The sequence below is a fragment of the Zonotrichia albicollis genome, chromosome 2 (assembly GCF_047830755.1).
Source record: "Zonotrichia albicollis isolate bZonAlb1 chromosome 2, bZonAlb1.hap1, whole genome shotgun sequence".
Taxonomy (NCBI): Eukaryota; Metazoa; Chordata; class Aves; order Passeriformes; family Passerellidae; genus Zonotrichia; species Zonotrichia albicollis.
Window position 1 is genome coordinate 45111152 of NC_133820.1, and position 21489 is coordinate 45132640.

General features: G+C 36.8%; 1 protein-coding gene across 14 annotated transcripts in view; it reads right to left on the reverse strand.

Annotated features, from left to right (window-relative positions):
* TENM4 (teneurin transmembrane protein 4) overlaps positions 1 to 21489 on the reverse strand; it is a 1564491-nt gene that overhangs the window by 1061097 nt on the left and 481905 nt on the right. For 13 of the 14 annotated variants that reach the window (XM_074535019.1, XM_074535018.1, XM_074535021.1 and 10 more), the window contains exon 4: positions 542 to 595. The exons of the other annotated variant lie outside the window; for it this stretch is intronic. The gene's annotated coding sequence lies outside the window, so the exon portion shown is untranslated. The remainder of the gene's footprint in view (positions 1 to 541; positions 596 to 21489) is intronic. 14 annotated transcript variants of the gene reach the window in all.

Below are 21489 nucleotides of genomic sequence, written 5' to 3' on the forward strand. Positions count from 1 at the left end.
TTTTTTTATTGAAGCAGCTCTTCCACACATACATGGCCTGACTGTGATGAGCACCAACAAATTAACCCTGAGATTATCTCTGTTGGTTAGAGCATAATACTTAAACCACTAAGTTTAGAGCATAATACTAGAACCACTAAGTTTGCATGTTTGAATCCCAGAAGGGCCATTCACATAAGCGCTGGATTTGCTAATGCTTGTGGGTCCCTTCCAGCTCAGAATATTCTATGATAAGAATAGCTATGAAAATACAAGTGAGTGGTGGAATTAGGAACTTCCTTATCTCATATTCAGTGGATATACAAACACCCCAAATCTGGTGCAGGTAATGGTAACATAAACCTCCAAAACCAGTTCACATGGTTGTACCATATTTAGGCATAAAATTAATAACTTTATCCATTCTTTTCATTTGATAAAATTTTTTTTCCTTTGACACAACTTCCCTTTCATGAATGCTTAATTTATCTTATACTTAGTTGTGCATCAAAGTTGATGACAGAGAGTTTTAAAATACATAGTCCACATGTTGTACTCCTACCTTAATAAAGGCAGAAGGATGTCCAAAAACTTCTCTGAAAATGCAGCCAACTTCCTAAGGGGAAAAAAGGTATATGTGTGTATATATATATATATATAAACACTGTGATCAAAACTATGACTGTGGAACACATGAAGATAACCAGTCTGATGAGAACTCCAGGTACCAGCAACAAACAAAGACACCCATCCTTTTCCCCAGCATTTGGTCAACCCCATCTGTAGATTAACATTTAAATTTTTTTTTGAATATATAAATATTTATTTTATTAATTGCTGCTATTATTATTTTCTTTTCCCAAGTCTGCTCAGCATATGAAACTTGCCTATATATTACATCAGAAATTATAGAAGAAATTAATACTGATTGAAATGCATTCTTATCTTATCTTATCTTTAATGAGTAATAAAGCAACTAATTTCTAAACAATAGCTGAGCCTTCCCTCCAGATTGCTAGAAAGAAGATATATTTTTAAGATGTTCCACATCTTTTTTCATCATTCCTGAAGGTTATCATTATTTGTTTTTCATATTTAACTGAGACCTGAGATTAACAAAAATAAAAATTACAGATTTTAATATAAGTTAAAAGTATTAAAAAAATATATCATTTTACTGTTCTTCATGCAATTTTAGAACAATCAGTATAAAACAAAGGGATATAATTCCAAGACAGATGAAAAGATTGAATTGTAGGCATTATTACTCAAGTTTTAGTTATAGTATAAGAGTAAGGCAAAATTGAATAGATTTCAAGGAAAGAAAATAGAAAACTTGTTAAGAAAAACTTACTTCTTTATAAGTTTCTTATTGAGCTTCTAAAACTCATTGCTTCAAGATACCTGTGAAGTGGCCTATGAAATCACTTAGCCTGATTTCTGAACTTGCAGAAAAATGAAAATTACTGGGCTTTAGGATTTACGTCCTGAAAAATTTATCTCAGTTCTACTTAGAGAACTCAAATACTTTGGCTTTTGTGTTTCTATGATGAAATGACCAAATGAAGTAGTATAAGGATAGCCTTGGACATTTGTTTTCAACAGCTCAGGTATGCATCACTAATTGTTCTGGGAGGATTGAACAACCTCAAAGAAAGAAGCTGAATTATCCCTGATAATTCAAACACTTCTTGAATTCTGTCAGACTGAGGCCAGCCACCCTCTGGGGGAAAAATACTTTTTCCTGATATCCAGCCTAAGCCTCCCCTGACTCAGATTCATGCCATTCCCTCAAGCCCTGACACTGATCACAAACTAAAAGATTGGTACCAGCCTCTCTGCTTCTCCTCGTGAGGATGTTGAAGACCCCAATGAGGTCTCCCTCAGTCTTGTCCTCTCTCTGGGGACATCCTGTACCTGCCTACACAATTCTGTAATGCCTTCTGCTCCCTTAAGGTTGTTTCCAAGTGTGTTAAGGCATTAACATCTGCCAGTTACACCATGGAGAAACAGCACGTACAGGGAGCATGAGTAAAGAGGATGTTAGAGCTACAGCTGGAATACATAAAATATCTTGAGGAAGGAAGTTGTGGGGAATTAGTTTTCTGAAAACTGCAAAGTGATGTGACAGTCACCAGGAGAGTTTCACCAGTATTACTAAATGCGGGAGGGGGCAAGACCAGCACTGAGGTATTTGAAAAGAAAGTGGATAGGAAAGGAGGTCTAAATTAATTTCTCTAGGGAGTAAAGACAAGATTGACCATGTTTTCTCTATTTTATCTAAACTGGTGGCAATTTTGTTTTCAAGTTTCTGTACTTTTTTCCCATTTGCCAATTGTAAGAAAAGATAGGCTGTCAAATAAGCAAGGAAAAAATACACTTTTTCTATCATTCATTTTTCAAATTCCTGTTATTAGAATTATAAATCCTGGAGGTCCTTTTACTCAGAAGGAGGGACCGGCAGGTGGTTTATGTTTCAAAACTGCAAAGCTTTTGTTTGATTTGCAACAGAAAAAAAAAAGTAATTTTGTGTGGATCACAAAGTTAACCAGTAAGAGATGAAAAATAGTCCAATCAATCCTCGAACACTGCAATTCTGTATTCTGTGGCTGAATAATCAGATCCTTCAAACTCTAGACTAGAATTTGCTCTGCAATTTACACTAGATTGTAAGCTCTGGGTGACTGTTTTGCCCCATTTCCTTAAGTTTATGTTAACATGGCTATAATGTTATGACTATTTCCAAATAAAATCATAAGTCACATGGATCATGTAAATGCAACTTAGGAACCGTATTTTAGCCTGGTCTTCTTCTTCATTGCATGAAACAGGCCAGTCCCATCCAGAAAACGTAATATCTATTATTTCTAATTCCTCACATATGTTATACATGTCTCTGTGTTTTAGCCAATTTATATTCACGTCCAGTATTCTCAATGTTCCCATTTACTGTAGCTTATGATGATTTGGTATCTTTTCAAATAGATGTGAAATCAAACCCTTGTGTGATCACTTTGAGATAAATTTTGTCAGTATTATATATATATTTTTTTATTTTCCATCTATTGCAAGTGTGCATGAGTTATTTGAGATGTTGATTCTTATAAAGAAAAAAAAACCCTCATAAATTCCATTGAGTAACAAACTATTTTGAATGACTGTATATTTTAGTAGCTCATAAATATGCCTGATTTCAGCCCTAGATTTACTATATTTTTAATTTCCAACAGATTTGCCATAGTTTTAAGGCTTTCATCTGAAGTCTGGTCTATTTAAAGGGCACAATGTACCTAACTATTCAAAAAGCCTCTTGATCCTATGAATGCACTTTGCTAGCAACGGGATAGTCATTTTCCAGGCCAGTAAAAAGCTATTACTCACTGGAACACAAACAGATTGCAGGAGGGAAAGCTCATACTGATGGCTGGCAGCCTGACAAAGGGAAGTGGGAAATATGGCCCTTTCCTGAATTAAGTTGCATTGACTCTATCTGTTCCAAACATTTGACTCCTTTCTTCTTGTGATACTTATGACAATAATAGGATAACAGATTTATGTCATGAAGGCACTGACCTTTGTCAGAAGGAACATTTTGACAGGAAAAGATGAGATATGCTGCTCCGCTCTGTAGTTTTGACAATGACTGACAGCATGGCTGTATACCGACATGGCAAAGCTTATGCTTATGTTTTTACATTGTCACCCTTGGATTAACTCCTGGGTTTTTACCATATTTGATCACATATCTTTCCTAATGAAATGCCTAGATAGAGACAATTTACCCTGCTGAGAAGCCTTGATTCACCTTACACCCAAAGAGGTGACTTGTGTTCTAAGATGAATTTTGGGTGAAGGGACAGCTAAACCTAGTGAACACTGATGCTTCTGTTCCTTTACTCCATGGTAAGGATGCTCTTACCTTAAGAAAGCCTAGTTCATACTGCCTGTTTTGTGGAAAGTTTTGTGTTAATAATGAAATTTAATTCTAATTCTTCTGTGAAAGGGTTGGATTTGATGGAATGTGTCTAAACTTTAACTTTGAGAAGAGATGTGTTACTGCAGGGATTCAAATATTTTGGATATGATCAATACATGGGTGAAATTTTTTTCTTTGTCTTTAGGATTGGTGGGCACAGGCACTACATCATCATAGCAGCAAAGAAAAAAGCCATATATCCAGGTAATTAGAAAAGGCAAAATGGAAAGAGGCACAGGAAAACCATTTGTCCAAAGAGAGGGTTTGGACAAATATTCAGTTTGGACATTTTTTTAATTAGAAGTTATCACTTCCCATGTACACTTCAGTAGCCAAACTGAACTGTTCATATTGCCTGTTTTTCCTGTGTGTGCACTGGCCTCTTATTTGGTGGGGATTGCAGCACAGCAATGTTGTGTAGCACGCAGCATTCAACTCTTATGTATTTTTTATTGTAGCATGAAGAATATCTTCCATACTGTGCAATGCAAACAAAATTGACAGTCTCTGCCCTTGATGATCTTATCTTGTAAACTCTTACACATGAGCAATTTTTATTCACTTGCAGTTTATTTCTGTTCACAGTGAAATTACTGGTGAAATTCCACCAGTGAACACCTCCAGCAGAGCAGGATCAAAACTAGGAATATTAACATTGACTTTTGTGGGAGCTCTCAGAGAACAAAAATCAAACTGGAAGACAATCAAAGCAACAAAAAACTTGTTTTCTGTCTTTCACCTTCCAAGATTTGGATATATAAAATTACATACTTTTCATCCAGCTCTTTGAGTGACATATAATGAAGTTTCATTGTTCACTATGACACTTTGACAAATGTTGTGTTACTATTGCTCCTAAGAGTGACTATACAAAACATCTCCACTCCAGAAGCATAGCGCAAGTATGGTGAGAATCCAAATGAATTATGCATGAAACATGAGAAAGGAAGCAAATGTTAACTAATCTCAAAATGGGTCAAACTCATGACAATTTAGTTAGTGACAAATTAAGTCATTTTTCTACAATATTAACCAACTGTGCCGCTTTTGATTTGTGTCCCTACTGATTTGCAGAGCACAAAAGGTCATTTTCCAGGCAGATGGGCAATTTCCCTTGCAGAGGGGAATTTAGCTTCTACATGCCAGACATAATGAGAACCAATAAATTAGGCAAAACTGCTGTTTACCTAAGATGAAATATTGATGGCCAGGCCCATGAGAATGCTAATGTCTACATTCATCATTTTTTTAAAGTCTTGAAATTTAGAGCACAGTAACAGAAGTTGTGATAGATCTATATATCACAGATACAGTAACATTAGAAAAAGTACCAGCTACAGAATGCAAATATAATGCAACTGAAAAATTTCAGTTGCTTCTACATTAATTTTAGTTTTACCAGGTAAAATGAAATGGGATGTAAACAGCACCAAGTACAAATGGCATGGCTTGAAGTACTGAGAGCAGATTAGAAGGTCTTTTCACTTTTATATTACCAGTGACTAGAAGCTGGTATGCAAGATATGTGACATGATCTGGTGATCTTTATCCCATTCCCACATTGTGATGCCATATGTCTCCTTCATATGGCAGTGTAATCTAGGCACAAGGATTAGAACAAACCTTTCAAGACAGGAAGGTACCATATGACTGAAAAAAGCAAGATTAATATCCTAAGTTAGGAGAATAAAAGAGATCCATGTAACTAAAGGCCTTAAATTCCAAATTTTGAGGTCTGTATTCTGAAAGGGAGTATATTTAAAGGCATGAAAGCAAGTGGAAAATAAGTTAATATACAATACTCATTTGGCATGATAATATTAAATGCCAATAATCTGGTAATTCAGACAACTGGAATGGCCTGTAGGAAACTGTAAACACAAACCCATCCTGTCAGCACATGCATGGAAATCACAGAAAGGTTTTCCTGAAGATTTTTGCACAACTAGAGAGCTATGCAGTTACTGGCAAGACAGCTTGCAAAAACAGAGTGCAGTGTTGGATGAATGCAAGCATGGATGTACATGTATTATGTATATGGATGGACAACATTTGCATGGATAATACATATGGAGCTCTGCAAAGGAACAGGCCATACTGTTTGTTGAGACCTTATGAGTGATGATCAGAGGTGAGATCATGGGAGAAAGTGAAGTTGTGTCAAGCCTCTGCTGGTCAGTCTGATCAAAAAGAGACAGCGTCTGAAGTCTCCTTGAAATCCTCTGGTCATTAGTCTTGGTTTTCATGGAAGACATTAGCCATGCTTGCTACAAGGGTCACACAACAATCTTGGAAATTTCCAGTTTGTTTTAATACAACTGCCTGAATGAATTGAGAAGATCCCTGCTGTGGTGGTTTGACTAGGAAGGAGTGGGAATTCTGAGAAGCTGTGGTCAAACCAATGAAGGTTTTGGGTTTGAGACTGGCACCCGGTGTAGCCAGTGGGGTTTGGACACACCTCCGAGAATACACAGGGGTTAAAAGCAGGGCACTGCCCTTGGCACGCTCTCTTGAGACGTCGCGGTGAAGAGGTCAGATCTCTCCCCCGTCCAGCCCAGCCGCTGCTGCTGGGCGGGGGAGGGGCAGCCATGCGGTAGGCCCGAGACCTAGACAGAAATGAAGGTTGAGGGGGCTTCGAGGATGGAAGGGTGGAAGATCCCAGGGAGTCAGCCCTCGGGCAGCCATCCCCTCCCAGGAGAGAGAGAGAGAGAGAGAGAGAGAGGAGAGCCGGCGGCGTCTGAATGTGATAGCAGCCGCCCAGGAGGAGAAAGGAGAGAGAAGAGTGCAGCCTAGCCGGTAGAGCAGCAGCACCTGTGGGAGTACCAGCATTCTACCAGCATTCTGAGATAGACAGAGACTGAAAACTTTTAACCCTTTCTTTCATGATTGGGGCCTTGCAAAAATGCTAATCCTCCTCGAAGCTGAATAAGAAGGGAGATAAGAGATGAGATGAGACAAGGACCTGGCCGGAAGAACGTAGAGATGATTAGATGGAGAGAGATGATTTAGAGTGGCCTTTTGGCTGGACTTTTCTTGTGGCCATGGACTCAGTTGTTCCTGTGACACAGACTGCATTTAGGGGGAGGCAGTGCCTCAAAACCAAGAGAGTTCATTCGTGAAGACCCCCCGGCCCCAGGGGGTTGGAAAAATATAGGGGGGACAGATGTCCCAAAGCAGAGACTGTGCCTTTTTAGAGTGAGACAAGGCATCCTTGAAAGACAACCCTAAAAGCAGCTCTAGTCCATGCCGTCAGTAGTGAGAGCACTGGACATGGAAGGAAGATGTCACAAGCGGCAAAAAGACTTTTTCCGGGCGGTGCCGAAGTGACAAAGAAGCACACGAAGTTTCAGTGTGTTTCCAGGAGAAGCCTATAGAACAAGAAAGACTCCTTTCCTCTTCATGAACTGCAGTTTAAGTATACTAACGTGTGGGGCCAAGGCTGGGCAGTTGATTTAGGAGAATGTATCGGATTGGGAAAGTCAGAGAGTGGAGAGGAAGAAAGTTTTTTTGTAAGGTTTTCAATTTCTTTTTTTTTCTTTTCCTTATAGTCTTTCCCTATTTTCCTGTAGTTTAAGTAATAAAGTGTTCTTTATGTTTAAGTTAGAGCCTGTTTTGCTTATTCCTAGTCACATCTCACAGCAGACACCAGAGTGAAAACATTTTCATGAGGAGCACTGGCTCTGTGCCAGGCTCAAACCATGACACCTGCCAAGAAGGACTTGAGGATATTGGACAATAAAAACTTCCTTCAGGTGAGTAAAGTGGTGATTCTCCCCAGCTCAGCTACCATAAGAATGTATCCAGGGAACAATGCCTAGTTTAGTGCCCCCTTGTAGTAGAGTGACACACTCAGGAAAGTCCAGCAGCAGCCACCAGGAAGATCAGAGACTGGAGCACATGACCTACAAGCAATGCAATGAGAGAGCTGAAAGTGTTTAGCTGGGTGAAAAAAAAAGCTCTCTTCAATGACAAAGGAAATCATGATAGAATGGATAGACAGGCTCATCTGTGAGGTCCACAATAAAAATACAAATGGCAAAAAGGAAAATTCAATAGCTTTTTTGATGGCATTTTGAAACACTGGAGCAGATTTCTCAGTGAGGCTATGGAATTTCCATCGCTGTTGAGGGTCTCAGTGCATCCCTGAGCAATCTGGTCTGAATTTGAAGGTTGTCCTACCTAGAAAGTTGGACTAGGTAATCTCAGAGAGTCTTTCCAGACTTAATAATGGCTGATTCTTTGATTCATGATTCTTTGACTTTAATTATATAGCAAAGAACAGAATAGTGGAGAGTGAGGCAAAGGAGGATAGTAGGAGGCAGCAGTGAGCAGTTTTCCTAAGTGTTCTATGGAAATGTTAGTAGAACAGTACTTGGAAGCTGAATACAGTGATTTAACTTTTTTCCAACATCTAAAAAGGGATGTTTTAAGTAGAACCTCATTCTGAAACAACATTCTGAAACCTTCAGCAACTATTAAAATGGAAAAAATAATAATGCTTATGCAATTAAAAATAGAAAAAGAGGAAAAAAAGTAGAGAAGACAATTTGCAAGTAAGATTGAAAGCAGTGTGATGAGATACAAACTGTATTGATCTAAACCTTTGGCTCCTGATACAGCTCCTTTGCACTGATCTGTTAGCTTAATGCTGAGCTAGTAAAACTCCTGGGAGTTCTCCTTGTGTAAGGAAAATCCTAGCTGGCAGAGAAAGCAAGCACGGCCGGCTTTGCTCCAGGGTACTGAAGAGGAGATCATTTCCAGGGCAGGGGTGGGAAGCTAAAATAGCTCATTATAATGGATACTGGTTTTGACAGTAATGAAGAATATCACCTCTCCATAAAAGTATCTAAATATGTTGAGCAATGAGAATATTGAAAACAGATGCGCATTTCATAGGATTTTGATGCAAAAGTTTCACTTTTTAAAGAAACCCTGCAACAACAAAAAAGCTCATAATAAGCACTGAGTTTTGGACACATGTAAATTTTATCAAAATAAATTAATACTATAAAATAATCCTAGAGAGAAAAAAAACCTGTATTACTTCCTGGAATTATTTCTTCTGTCAGATTTACATTGTTTTTCATTGCAGTAGTTGAAATGTGATGTTGAATTCTGATTTTTCTCATATAAGAATATAAATCCAAAGAGGCTTAATGATTTGAATATTTGTTTTGACCATTTACATGGTTTTCTGAGGGCAGAACTTAGTTCATTTATTTGCAGCCTTCAAGCATTTTATGAAGGTCAAGGGATAACTGACTATAGCACAAAAAAATAATAATATAATCAACATTTTAAAGCACATTCCTTTTGAAACTAAAGCCGTCTAAACACTTAGAATAACATTTCATAAAACACACAAAAGTACTTATTTACAGACACTAATGAGAAAAACATTAAAAATCTATTATTTAAAAACCTGTTTTTTAAAATCTATGTTAGCCATATATTTGTATTTTCTTAGGGAAAATAGCTGAATTCTAGATGAGCCTGTCCTGCCAAGAAATTTTATTTATGAATAATGTCAAGGTATAATTTTCAGTACAGCCCAGAGACTGAAAAGTCTTCCTCTGTCATTCACATTTGGCCTAGTTCTGGATTTCATATGAAATTTCAGACAGTAAGATTTATGTAATATGCACAGAGTGCATTAATCCACTGCACTACAAAGTCCATTAATTTTGAATACTGCTATCAATTCGGCTACATGGCATGGTGAAAACTACATTATTACCTTTATAAAAAGGCCTGTGCTGATACAGAGCCTCATTTTTACTTTCTGGATACTTCATGAAGTTTTGCACGCACACGTGATAGGCAAAAAAATCTCAAAATTTATACATGTATGTTAAATCTCATTTATATTTATTACATTTTTAGTATCATCATATCAGGATGCTTGCTTAATTAGATTAGAGATCTTTTGCTTGTTTATTTTCATTGTTAATCTTTGCAAATTACATTAGCCATAAATAGAAACAAATGAAATTAAATACCAACAATAGAAGGTAAACCCACCTAGTCCTTCTCTTCTGTTTTCTTTTTAGATTTAAAAGAATCAGAATAAAGCTCTAAGGGGAAATTTTGGATTGGGTAAAACATTGTTTCATAGGAGCAAGATCAACTTTTCTGTTTTAGAAGAGATACTCACATTGTCTAGATTCAGATACTTATGACTTTTACCTTCAACAGGAAGGGAAGAACTAGATGCTTCCTGATAAAGTTGGAGAATGTTAGCATGTAAATCCATGGACTAAACACTCAGGCTGAACTCAACAGGTTGGTGAGGTGGGCTGGCAGAAACCCCATGGAGTTCAACAGCAGAAAATATAGTTTAAATAAACATAAGGATTTTTTTTTCAAATTTGACCTACTTTGAGCAGGTGGTTAGATTAGAGGGCTTCTGAAAGTCCTTCCACAGTAAGTTATTCTCTGAATTTAAAAAGAGAGTTTTTTGCCATCTTCAGCTAGAAAATGGATATGCATAGGACAAGGCACAAGCTGGAACACAGGAAATTCCAGATAAATGTACAAAAAAACCTCTTCATCATGACAGCAGTCAAGCACTTGGAAAGGGGAAAAGAGAAATCATGAAATTTCCAGACTTAGAGGTATTCAAAACTTGGCTGAAAAAGATCTGAGCATTCTCATATAATTTGAGGTTAGCTAGCCTTGCTGTTTGTGGACTTCACCACCTATAAGTTCATTTGCCACTGAAATAATTAACTGATTTGGAACATATAAAATTACCATAAATTTTTCATTTCATTTTAAAGTCTTGCATGAAAAGCCCCTTCCAGGAATTATGCAATTTTTTTTTTTAATAGAAATATCAACATCTGGTTGCAAAAACACTCCAGACCAACATTTCTCTTCTCCGCATATATTCCCACACATATTCAGTGCATTATTTTCCAGCAATTTCTGGCTCAAGTTTGCATTTGCAAAACTATAAGCTCTTCTGAAAATATGGGTATTTATGTATATGATCAATCCCATAAAATGCAAAGGCAGTAATTTACCACAGATTTCTGCTGCACTTGTAAATGAGACAGAATTGGTAGAGCTGGAACTAATCAATGATTATACGACCTAATCTAATTTTTGTTTAGCTTTGGATTGTCTCCAAGACATGCTTATGACACATTAACTGAAAAAAAAAATCCCTCACATATTTTTTCCCAGACTCAACTTCATTGCCCATTTTCTCTGCCTTCTCCCAATACCAGCTGCAGGGTGGGAAGGCAAATGGGGGCTGTGGTCAGTTCATCATACGTGGCCTCTGCACCTTCTTCCTCCTCGGGTGGAGATTCTTCACACTTCCCCTGCTCCAGGGTGGGGTCCCACCCACACCAGACCATCCTCCATGGATTTCTCCAATGGCAATCCTCCCCAGAGGCGACACTTCACACACAGCTCATCATGAATCCCTTCCATGGGGTGCAGCATTTCAGGGGGCTCCATCTTGGAGCTGGCTGGCAATGATTCCCTTGGATAGGGGGGAACATTCTAGAAGCTTGTCACAGAAGCAATCCCTGCATTGCCCCCACTACCAAAATTTTGCCACACAGACCCAATGCATGTGGAGTGGTATTATTGGTCAGGCTTAGAATTTATCTGCTGGAAATGGTGAATTGTGGAAGAGATATTTTTGCCTTATCACAATAAAGGTTTCATCTTTGGTCTCAAAGCCTCAAGATTGTCCCTCAAGAGAAGAAATACTGGCAGTGGTAATTTAAAGAATATTATTAAAGAAACAAGGTAGAAGAATTCTATTCAGTTTGGTTTTCCTCAAACAGTTTTTGCTGTGTTATCAAATTGACACAAGTCTCACTGAATTAATTCATTATAAAGTGTGCACAATATGGCTCACATTATTCCCCTCAAAGAATATTACTTTTATACCACACCCTCACCATTCAGCTTCGCTTCTCAGTAGCAAACATCATGAATGTTTTGACCCAAGCAAAATTTAAACATTTTTTTTATAGTATCTTCAAGTTAATTGTAACTGAAACATCAGAAAAGCTAAAGATAGAAGAAAGAGGATATTTTTCATCACTATGGGACATTTCTTGGTTGGATTTCTTCCTTTTTTTTTTTTTTAATTTATTGGGACATACTGCATTTTAAATAATATTCCATGGAAAGCATATTGCACAATTCATTGTATTCATCCAGTTTTCCCCCACAAATACTAGAATATGGTGGAAGGAAATATGTGACCCTCAACAACAATGGTCAATTCCTGTTCTTCTTTTATCAACACTGATGTTCAAGCTTCAATATCCTCATATTTCCTTTTAGATATTTTCATTCTTTTAGTAAAAATGAAGTCTGCAGGGGTTTTTTTTCCTCTCTCTTCTGTACTTAAACTGTATCATAGCTTTGCTTTGACATTTTTGGCATATTTAATGTGAATTAAGTATTGAAAAAAAATCTATACATTTGGATTATTAGGATCATGGCTAAAGGGACTTTTTCATATTATTTTTAATAGCAATGTAATTTTTAATATTAAGTTTAATTTATAGCAGTAGGAACTCAAAACCATGCCAATGACTTTAGTGAGTTTACCCTGAACTTTCACTGAGATGAGGCTCCACAGGTGGAGATCATTGAAGTTGGTCCAGATTTACCTCAGTAATATATATTAGACAATGAATCTGAGATTTGTTTACAGGAGTATAAAAGGGAAAGTTTTCAGAGGACAGTACAAGGCCCAATTTAATTACCATCAACAGCATCCCTGGGAAACCAATGACTTAGCTTTTATTTGCTGAGAACATTCCCTTACAAGCTGGATGGTTTCTTGGAGGAGACAAGAAGGGGCAAAATCCTCTACAAGCACTGGTAGTACATTGTCGTATCTCGGACAGATTTCTATTAAAGTATTAAATACAGCTCAGCCCTTAATGATTTTCAACAAAGAAATTCCAGTTTAAATAGCCATCTTTAGGGTCTTGTGTTTGTTTGTTTTTTTCTTGAGCTATCTTCTGTGGCATAAAATATTACTCATCATTTAACAACCTGAACAACCGTTAAAACATCATATGAAACAAAATATATACACCTGTTTATTAAGTCCATTTGTATATAGCATTGGCTTCTAAAACCACCCAGTCTAGTTAATTTAATGATTACACAATAAAAAATATGTTCTGCTCATTTGTATTAGTGTAACATCTAATAAAACAACCTCCAAGCCAGAACTTGGAGGGAGAAATTTATTTTCATATTATTCACAGTGAATTGCTCTTGATATTAATTACACAAGAGCAATGATATTGAAACCATTGCTCTTTAGAGCCTCCTGTACCCTGTAGTCTGACTGATCTTCATTTTCCTTTTACCACATATCAGGGAAAATATGACAGCTGTAATATAGAACTGGACATGCACAAGCTGAAATGATCCAAATTAGCTGCAAGAAACAGCTACTGAGCCACAGCTAACAATGCTGTGTTCAAGGCTAGGAGACTGCCAATGGAGGAAAAAATTCACTACCTAAAGGAAATAAATCTTAACGTTGATGAGGCAAGGAAAATTAAGGAAGTACTACAGAAAAGCCCAAGATAGCTTAATCAAGAAAACCAAGATAACCTTAATCAAGTTGCTGCTTAATTTTTCTAGCTAGGGTCATTTACAGTTTCTTTAAAACGGGGGAGACAGTTGCATTGTCCTGCTGGGATCAATGCTATTTTCTATCAATTTCGGTTTGGTATTGTCCTTGAATTATAGTAGATGCCGTAGTATAGGCCAAGCTTGGTTAAAAATAAAACAAAAATAATCACTCAAAAAAGTAGGTTTTTTTGCTCAGTCAGGTAACTGTGGTTTTAACAGCTCTTACATATTAAGAAGCTGAGAGAGAGAGAGAGAGAATGAGGCATTTAAAAATAAAGTTAATTGGGAAGATGGAGAATTTAAAGAGTTCTTATACCAAGTTGAGAAAAAATTTGAAGGTGGAAATAAAAACATAAGGGGTAAGAAATTTCAGAAAACTTAGAAGATGTTAAAGAAGCAATTTGCCTACTTATATATAGATTTTTCTAACACTGATGAGAAAGACAGTTTCTATTATTTTGTTTTAATTTTGTCAAAAAAGTTCTAACCCCGTGAGGAATCATTTCAAAGAAAGATACGTGAAATTCAGGTAAAACTGGTGAAACAGCACCACCCAGAAAGAGCTGCTCCAAATTTCACACATTGATGATCAACTCACACATATAATCAAGACAGAAGTTTCCCAGATAAAAGTTCCCAACATTGTGAAATTGAAACAGTTGGGGGTTTTTTACATCTGAGAAATAGAAATCCTAAATTCTGTTATTTTCCTCTAAAAGAGTCAGGAGATAATGTCATATCTATAGAATACCAGCCATGGATGCCAAATTCTAAAACTTGCTTTGTTGAAGTCTTAGAGGTATTTCTGGTGAGTTAATTGCTCCTTTTTGTAGAATGACCCTGTAAAATGTTGTAAAATAAAGATAACTGAAAGTTTCCCCTGTGGAGTTCAATACGAGAAGACAAAGAGACAAGGACTGTGCAAAGACCATGATCTTTTCCTGTTTCCATGGTGATGCAGTTCTGGAAAAGATACACCCATTTAAACTGATGTATCCTTCTAAAATATATTATTAAGCAGATGTAACAGTGCTTGTTAAGTGTTGGAATGAAGTTCCTGAGCCCTATTCAAACTCTTTCCATCCCTCCCATTTAGAGAACATGAGCTAAGAGGAGTCATGATGTAGAAAGGCCACAGAGAGCATGAAGATCCATGAAGCCTCACATTTTCGAAAAGATAGGATTCAGGTGTACAATCTCCAAAAATGATCCACACTCCTTACATATTTATTGGAATATAGATTTTCTGGATAAAAAAGTCTCAGAGATGTGTCTATCTGTTGATCAGACATCTTCATAATCTACCTATCTATTTACCTATGTTGCTGCATGCTGGAACTTTAAACTCAATTTACTGATGAGTAATTTAAACTCACAATTTACTGATGACATGAATTTTGATGATTCAGTTTTGAGTTTTCTCTCCTATGTATGCACTTACAGTAGCAAGGAAGATGAACCATTTAAATGGAGATAGAACCTGTCATCATAGTAATCATACCTATTAAAACATTAGACAAGCTACTGGGCATCCATTTCCCTCTTGCAAACATCAGACCTTGAAGCTAAGGTTAAGGAAAAAATGCTCAATATACTTATGTTAGGCCATCCTTGAAATCACACATGAGTGTGTGTTAACAGGGAAAGAGCACAATTATCTCTCATGACAAACAGAAAGACAGATAGTCATTATCTGTTGTCACTGCAGGGGAAGTAGAATATAATATGTGGAAAGATCAATCTCTGTTTAGCTCATTGTTTCTGGTCCTGAACAGAATTATGAATACTCCAGACTCTTCCTTTAAGAGTGATTTTTAAGTCTTCACTGAGAACCAGGAGAGAGGGAGTGACTGTTCTGTAAGAAATGTTCCCTTATTTTCACTGGGGTGTTTCCACTCTTGATTGATTACATGGGTTTGTCCTGCAGTGTAATTGTTGCTTGGCTTATCCTGTGTTGACACCATGGGGACACTGCTACCCAGGATGAAATGGGATACATCCTGCAACGTGGAGATGAGAGATCCATAAATGCTGACATTTCTACTGTGGGATTATCTACCGTGGCAGTGGTGGGGATATGTTGGTGTTCAGCTCTATGTCACACAAGTTATAAACAACTTGTCTCCTCTTTTTACCTAGAAAATAATTATTTTATTATCTTTCCCTGGTAACACCCAAACTCCACTGTACGATTTTTCCTTCAAGGTAGACCAACTGGCAGATTTGTTCCTGTCTTGACTTTAAGTTTGAAGTGCCTTTTTTCTATATCAGATCCAAAGAAATGTTCATGTACCTGACAATTGAGTTAATGTTTCACTTCTAGCAACCAGTCTAGTAAAAGGTAAAATTTCTATTGGCCCTGCTTATAAGCCTCTATCAAAAATATCCTTGAATTTTCATCCAGAAGAGGGCAATAATGGTGATTAAAGGATTGGAAGGAATGTGCTGTGAGAACCAGTTGAGGTTTTGTCTGATTTGGAGAAAAGATGGGTGAAAGGTGAAATTTTGGCTGCCCCCTGAGGAGGAAAATTTTGGCTCCTCCCTGAGGAGGGAAGTGATGGGAAAAATTCAAAGCTACAGCAAGGGAGGTTAAGTATGATATGAGAAAACATCTCTTTCCTGAAGAGTTGCTCAAGCAACAGGCTTTCTAGAGAAGTGGTCAGCATCCCAGTCCTGACTTGGACAATGCTCTTAGCAGCAGGCTTTTTCTTGGTCAGCCCTGAGGTGGTCAAGGAGCTAGATTGGACTGTTGTAGGTCACTTCAAAATGAATAGTCATATTCTATTCTATTCTATTCTATTCTATTCTATTCTGTAACTATCAGGTTTATTATTAAATGTGTTCAGACAGCATTATGTGAATTTCCAATATCTTTTTTCTGTCCTATCCTTTTAGAGAAGTCCCTATTTCTGTTTGCCTACACTCTTTTCATCTATTCTCCCCAAGAGAAGTTCATATACATTCACCAATTTCCAGAGATGTACCAGTGTTGATGAAACAAATTTCAGTAACCTGCTTATTTCCCATAAACAAAATGTGTTTTGCTAGTAGAGAAACTCCTTTGCTTCTCTTTGTCTCTCTCGTATTTTCTGTCTCCTCATTCAAAACCCTTCAGCACATTTCAAATTGTTATCCTTAAAAAAGATGCTATGTCAGTGTGCTTAAATCCTGCTTTTCCTGTGCAATCCATATAATACAGCAGCAGACCCATATCCAGCTTCTCATCTATGCTTAAAAAATCAGGTTCTTGCAAAAATACAGTTTAAATTCTTTTGAATCTTTAAATATATTAGGGATTTTCAGTTTGTTTTTTTCTCTTAGTTGTCAGAGCTGCTTTTGGAACAACATTTGTAAATAAAATTTGATCTATCTCATAATATCATTTCACTTAATAATATATTTTTTTTGAGTAGCTGGATTTAAACACTTTCAATTTCTAGTCGCAGTCGAATATCAAGTGAGTAATCTTCCACAGATTTCTCGGCTCAAAGATAATATAAAACCTTTAATGATATATATTTACGTAGTGTTTAATTAATTGGAATTTTTAATTGTAGACTGAAATAGCAAGTAAGCAGAGAGGCAGTCCTAGTTTACAGGTATCAAATTATGTCATTAAGAAGCACAGAGAAATGAGTCACTGATGTAAGTATCATTAAATTGATTATATTATGTATTAATTATTTAAAGCATAAGTGTTTACGGTCCTTAATAAGACATACATTTTTAACTTTGACATTAAAAATATTTCATACTATCTCAAAACAATAGAAAGACATTGAGAAATGCTATATTAATATAGAATCTGATGAAAAAAATTTAAAAATAGAGATTTTTAGCAATCCATCTTGTTTTCTTTAGCCAGTTGAGTCCAAAATAATTTTTTGAAGCTCCATAATCACAGGAAGAAGTGTGTTATTTTGGTACACTGGTCTCACAAGTTTAAATGGGAGTTCCAGAATGAGCATGCCTTTTCTGTAAATCCAGGGTGACTTCTGCAAAATTAGAGTTGGGACAATGTCTCCTTTCCAGGGATCTCCATTTGACACCTAAAGTAGGTCAGGTGAATTTTATACTGACTGTGCTGCTTTCCTTTCAGAAAATCCAAAGGAGCCCAGACTGACCATTTGGGTTAGGACACATAGGACACTTGAAATGTCGAAAAGTGAATTGGAGGGGATTAATTTTCTATGCACAAGTTAGAAGTGCTTTTTCTACTTTTTAGAAGAGACAATTCATTATGGATGCCCTGTATTTTTGGTACTTAATCTCAAAAATCAACCTGATTCTACTGTCTGAGGTAATCATTCCAGTCACTAGGTATATTGGTTGTCCTCAGAGCTGTCTCCTGAAACTGCTGTTATTTTGAGAAATGCTTAAAGAGGCAAGGTGGCATTTTCTTCATGCAGAAAGAATGAGAACTTTTAAAGTATTTTTAATATTTGGAAAGCACAAACATCTAAGAAAAAATGTATATTTGTCAAAGTGAGGAAATTCATTCACCAAGATTAAGCAGAGTCAGGGTTGAATCTGTCTCTAGTATGTCACATATATTTTTCGGCTTTTGGGAGTATCTTAAAAAGAGAAATTTTAGTAAAAGAAAAAAGTTTTATTTTATAAAACCTGTTAATATTTCGAAAGCATTTTTGATTGTAGTCAACAATTATAACCATTTTAACATTGTAACCCTTGTGAAAGATCTATATTGCTTTAGCAAATATAAGGGTGAGTCCTTTTATGCTAATGACTGACTTTGAATCCATCAAAAAGGCTTTAAAATGCCATTACTTCACTGTACTGTCATTAGACATTTACAAGGATGGAAAATAGTTTAAGGTGATTTTATCATTTTTATTCAGTGTAAAAGACAGTAGAGAACTGACAGTGATACTTCCATTTTGACAGGTCTCTTTCCTAGGCTAGTTTTGAAAGCCCTATAGATCTTTTAATCCAAGCCAGTGACACATTTTAGCACCTGAATAGTAAGATCAAAGACTGCCTGATAGAGAAATTTTAGCCAAGTGGAACCTACTTATATGTAAACCAAGACGTTGGAATTCAGTGCTCTAGCCTAGTTAAGTAAGGTACAAGCAACTCATTCCCTCCTCACTCCCTCCCTCTGGAATGGGTGCACCACCCATTGAAACCCTAATCCTGAAAGCAGCAAGGAGTTTCTGAAGTAAAATCCCTATCTCCCTGTCTCTATATTTAATTGTTTATCATAAACAGAGTTGCATTTCCCAGGGAGAGATAGTGTTGTGTCATTTCTATATCCAACTCAAAATCCTGGAGCACGATTGCTTTCAGTAGTACATTGAAGATGTGAATAGTACAGCCAGAGGTCCTTACTCATGTGAAAACAATTAAGTCTTCAAACAATAAAGACGCCAGAAATATTTCTTTCTGTTTTTTGAACTGGTTTAGTTAGTCAGATAATTATTCTTTAATTTTATAATTAACAGATATGTGAAAGTTTTTGTTATCAGTTATGGATCGTAAAAACTAATGCCATTCTTTACACACATGGTAAGTCTGACTGTTTCAAATTGGAATATGCACGATCATGGAAAATATTATTTATATGTGCTAATTATTAATCAAAAAATCTTGAAATGGAATAAATCTCTTGAGATAATTTTGTCCAACCTCATTGCTCAGGAGCATTCAGATAGAAGAGGTTGCCCAAAGAGATGATGATCTTTCAAGTCTAAGTCTCTTCCAGCCAAGTCCTATGATTCTACAGTAAGGCAGGTTGCCTGGGACTATGTCCAGATGAGTTTTGAATGTCTTTAGAGATGGAGATTTCTGAAGGCCTCTGAAGATCTGCCATTGCTCATGGATTGGATGTGTTTGGTGGGCCACATGCTGCTCCTTACATTTGCTGCTGTCTTGTCTTTGGTTTTATCTCCATAGTTTGCAGATGGGAAGGAGAAGGAAAGCTTGTGGTAGCTATCACTGAACAAGCACTGAAGAGTTGATGAAAACTAGCTGGCAGACCAAGCTGCTTTTAATTCTACTTAATTTGTAGTACTCCAGCAGACATGGCATTATTGGGAATGATCCTGTTCTTAGAAATATGTGAGAGAAAATAAAAAAGAAGACAAAAAACTGAGAAAACTCTTGAGGGGCAAATAAAAGTAGATGAAAGACAGAGAGTGGTCAAGGAGACTGAATATTTGTCTGTTCCAAAGGACTATAGGATTTAAAAGTATGGATAGATTTATCCGCTCTTTTAAATATGTTTCTTTTTACTTTTTTTTCTTTTTTGATACTGCAATTTAATTGCTGCATACAAAAGAGAAAAGGCGTTATTAGCAAGGAGTAGTTACCCAGTATACACCATCCTTCATCTTTCCTGAAAGGACTGCAAATACCCAGATTGCCTCAGGCACAGGAACAGTTGTAATGCAGAGGGCAGTACTGCTTAGATGACACAAAGCAGAGAGAGTTCTGACCTAGAAAAGCACTTAAGCATGCAGACTACTGAAATTCCATGAAAATCATAAATGGAATAAATGTGCCTGATTTTTGGTGTGCTTAAATACATGCTATGAACTGAGATGGTGCTTCCAGGAAGTAAACTCTGAAACATATGAGAGGTCCTACAAAATGCAGTAGTCCACTCACTGGGGTTTTATCTCTCTACTAAATCACTGTCTTTTGTAAACTGGGGATTACAGTATTTCCCTCTTTCTATCCCTTGTCTGAAATCAAGGTTTCTCAAGACAACAGTACCTCTCAAGCACTTAATCTCTGCATAACAACAAACAGAATGGGAGTTGTTTCTGTGTGGGGATTCTCAATGTTTAAATGAAACAAAACTCCAAGCAGACATTAACCAAAAAAGCTCCCTTTAGCTCTAACACACCAGCATTTTATTTTTCTACTGAACTTTTATCCTCTTTATTGTGCTGTTTGAATTTTAGTGTATGGAGAATTTAGAACATAAAAGTGATCTTCACCTTTGTTTTCACAGGGCTTTAATAATAAGCACTAAACTGCAGATCTGGTGTGCACGGAAATCAATTCTTATATCCTCACAGTAGTGGCTATAAAATATGGAACATAAAATCACACAGCTAGATACTTAGTAATTACAAATAATTCATCTTCATCTCCAGCCTTCACAACAAGAGTATTAGTTTAGGCTTAAGGAGCTGAGGTAGAGCAGTAGCTGAGAGACATTTGAGCCCTTTCTGTCTTTCCATCAGTGTAAACCAGTGAGCCATTTCTGATGGCATAAATACAACACACTTTCATTGGTAACAGTCCAAGTATATTTCCAACAAATAAAATATAGATTTTAAATTATTTACCAATAACTGGCTGAATTTAGCAAGTTTCTCTAGCGTTTTGTTTTGTTTTGGTTTTTTGAGTACTACTCAGCAAGCACAAATGCAAAAGCACATCCTCAAACAGAAACCAAGGGCAGACTGAAATATCATACTAATCTACTGCAGGCAAAAGCCTGTCTGGACAGTTTTGGTGTTTGTTTTTTTTCTCCATGCCTTCAGGTTTTGCTGCATTACTGGTGGAAATTAGTTCCAGAGGGGAGAGTCTTCCCTTGAGTATTTGCCATCTCCTGCCCTCTCAACAGCACAGAAGGAAAGAAGCATTCCCCACAAAACTGGGACCTAAAGCATCTTAGAGAGTAGCATGGATTTATTGGCTTCTAGTTTGCAGAGAACTCCCTTGAGCTGCAATAACAGCTTGTGCTGTCCATAGCTAATTCCTCCTTTGCAAGCATTGTGGGGGAAAGCTGTCCTGAGCAATGTGCTCCCAATTGTTCTTTATTCCCAAAATCTTGCTCTAGATACCAGAATTACCAAAATAAACTGCAAGTAAACTTACAACAGTTCTACAGCTGAGAAACTGGAATTTGAAGATTAGAAATTAGGTTCAGACAA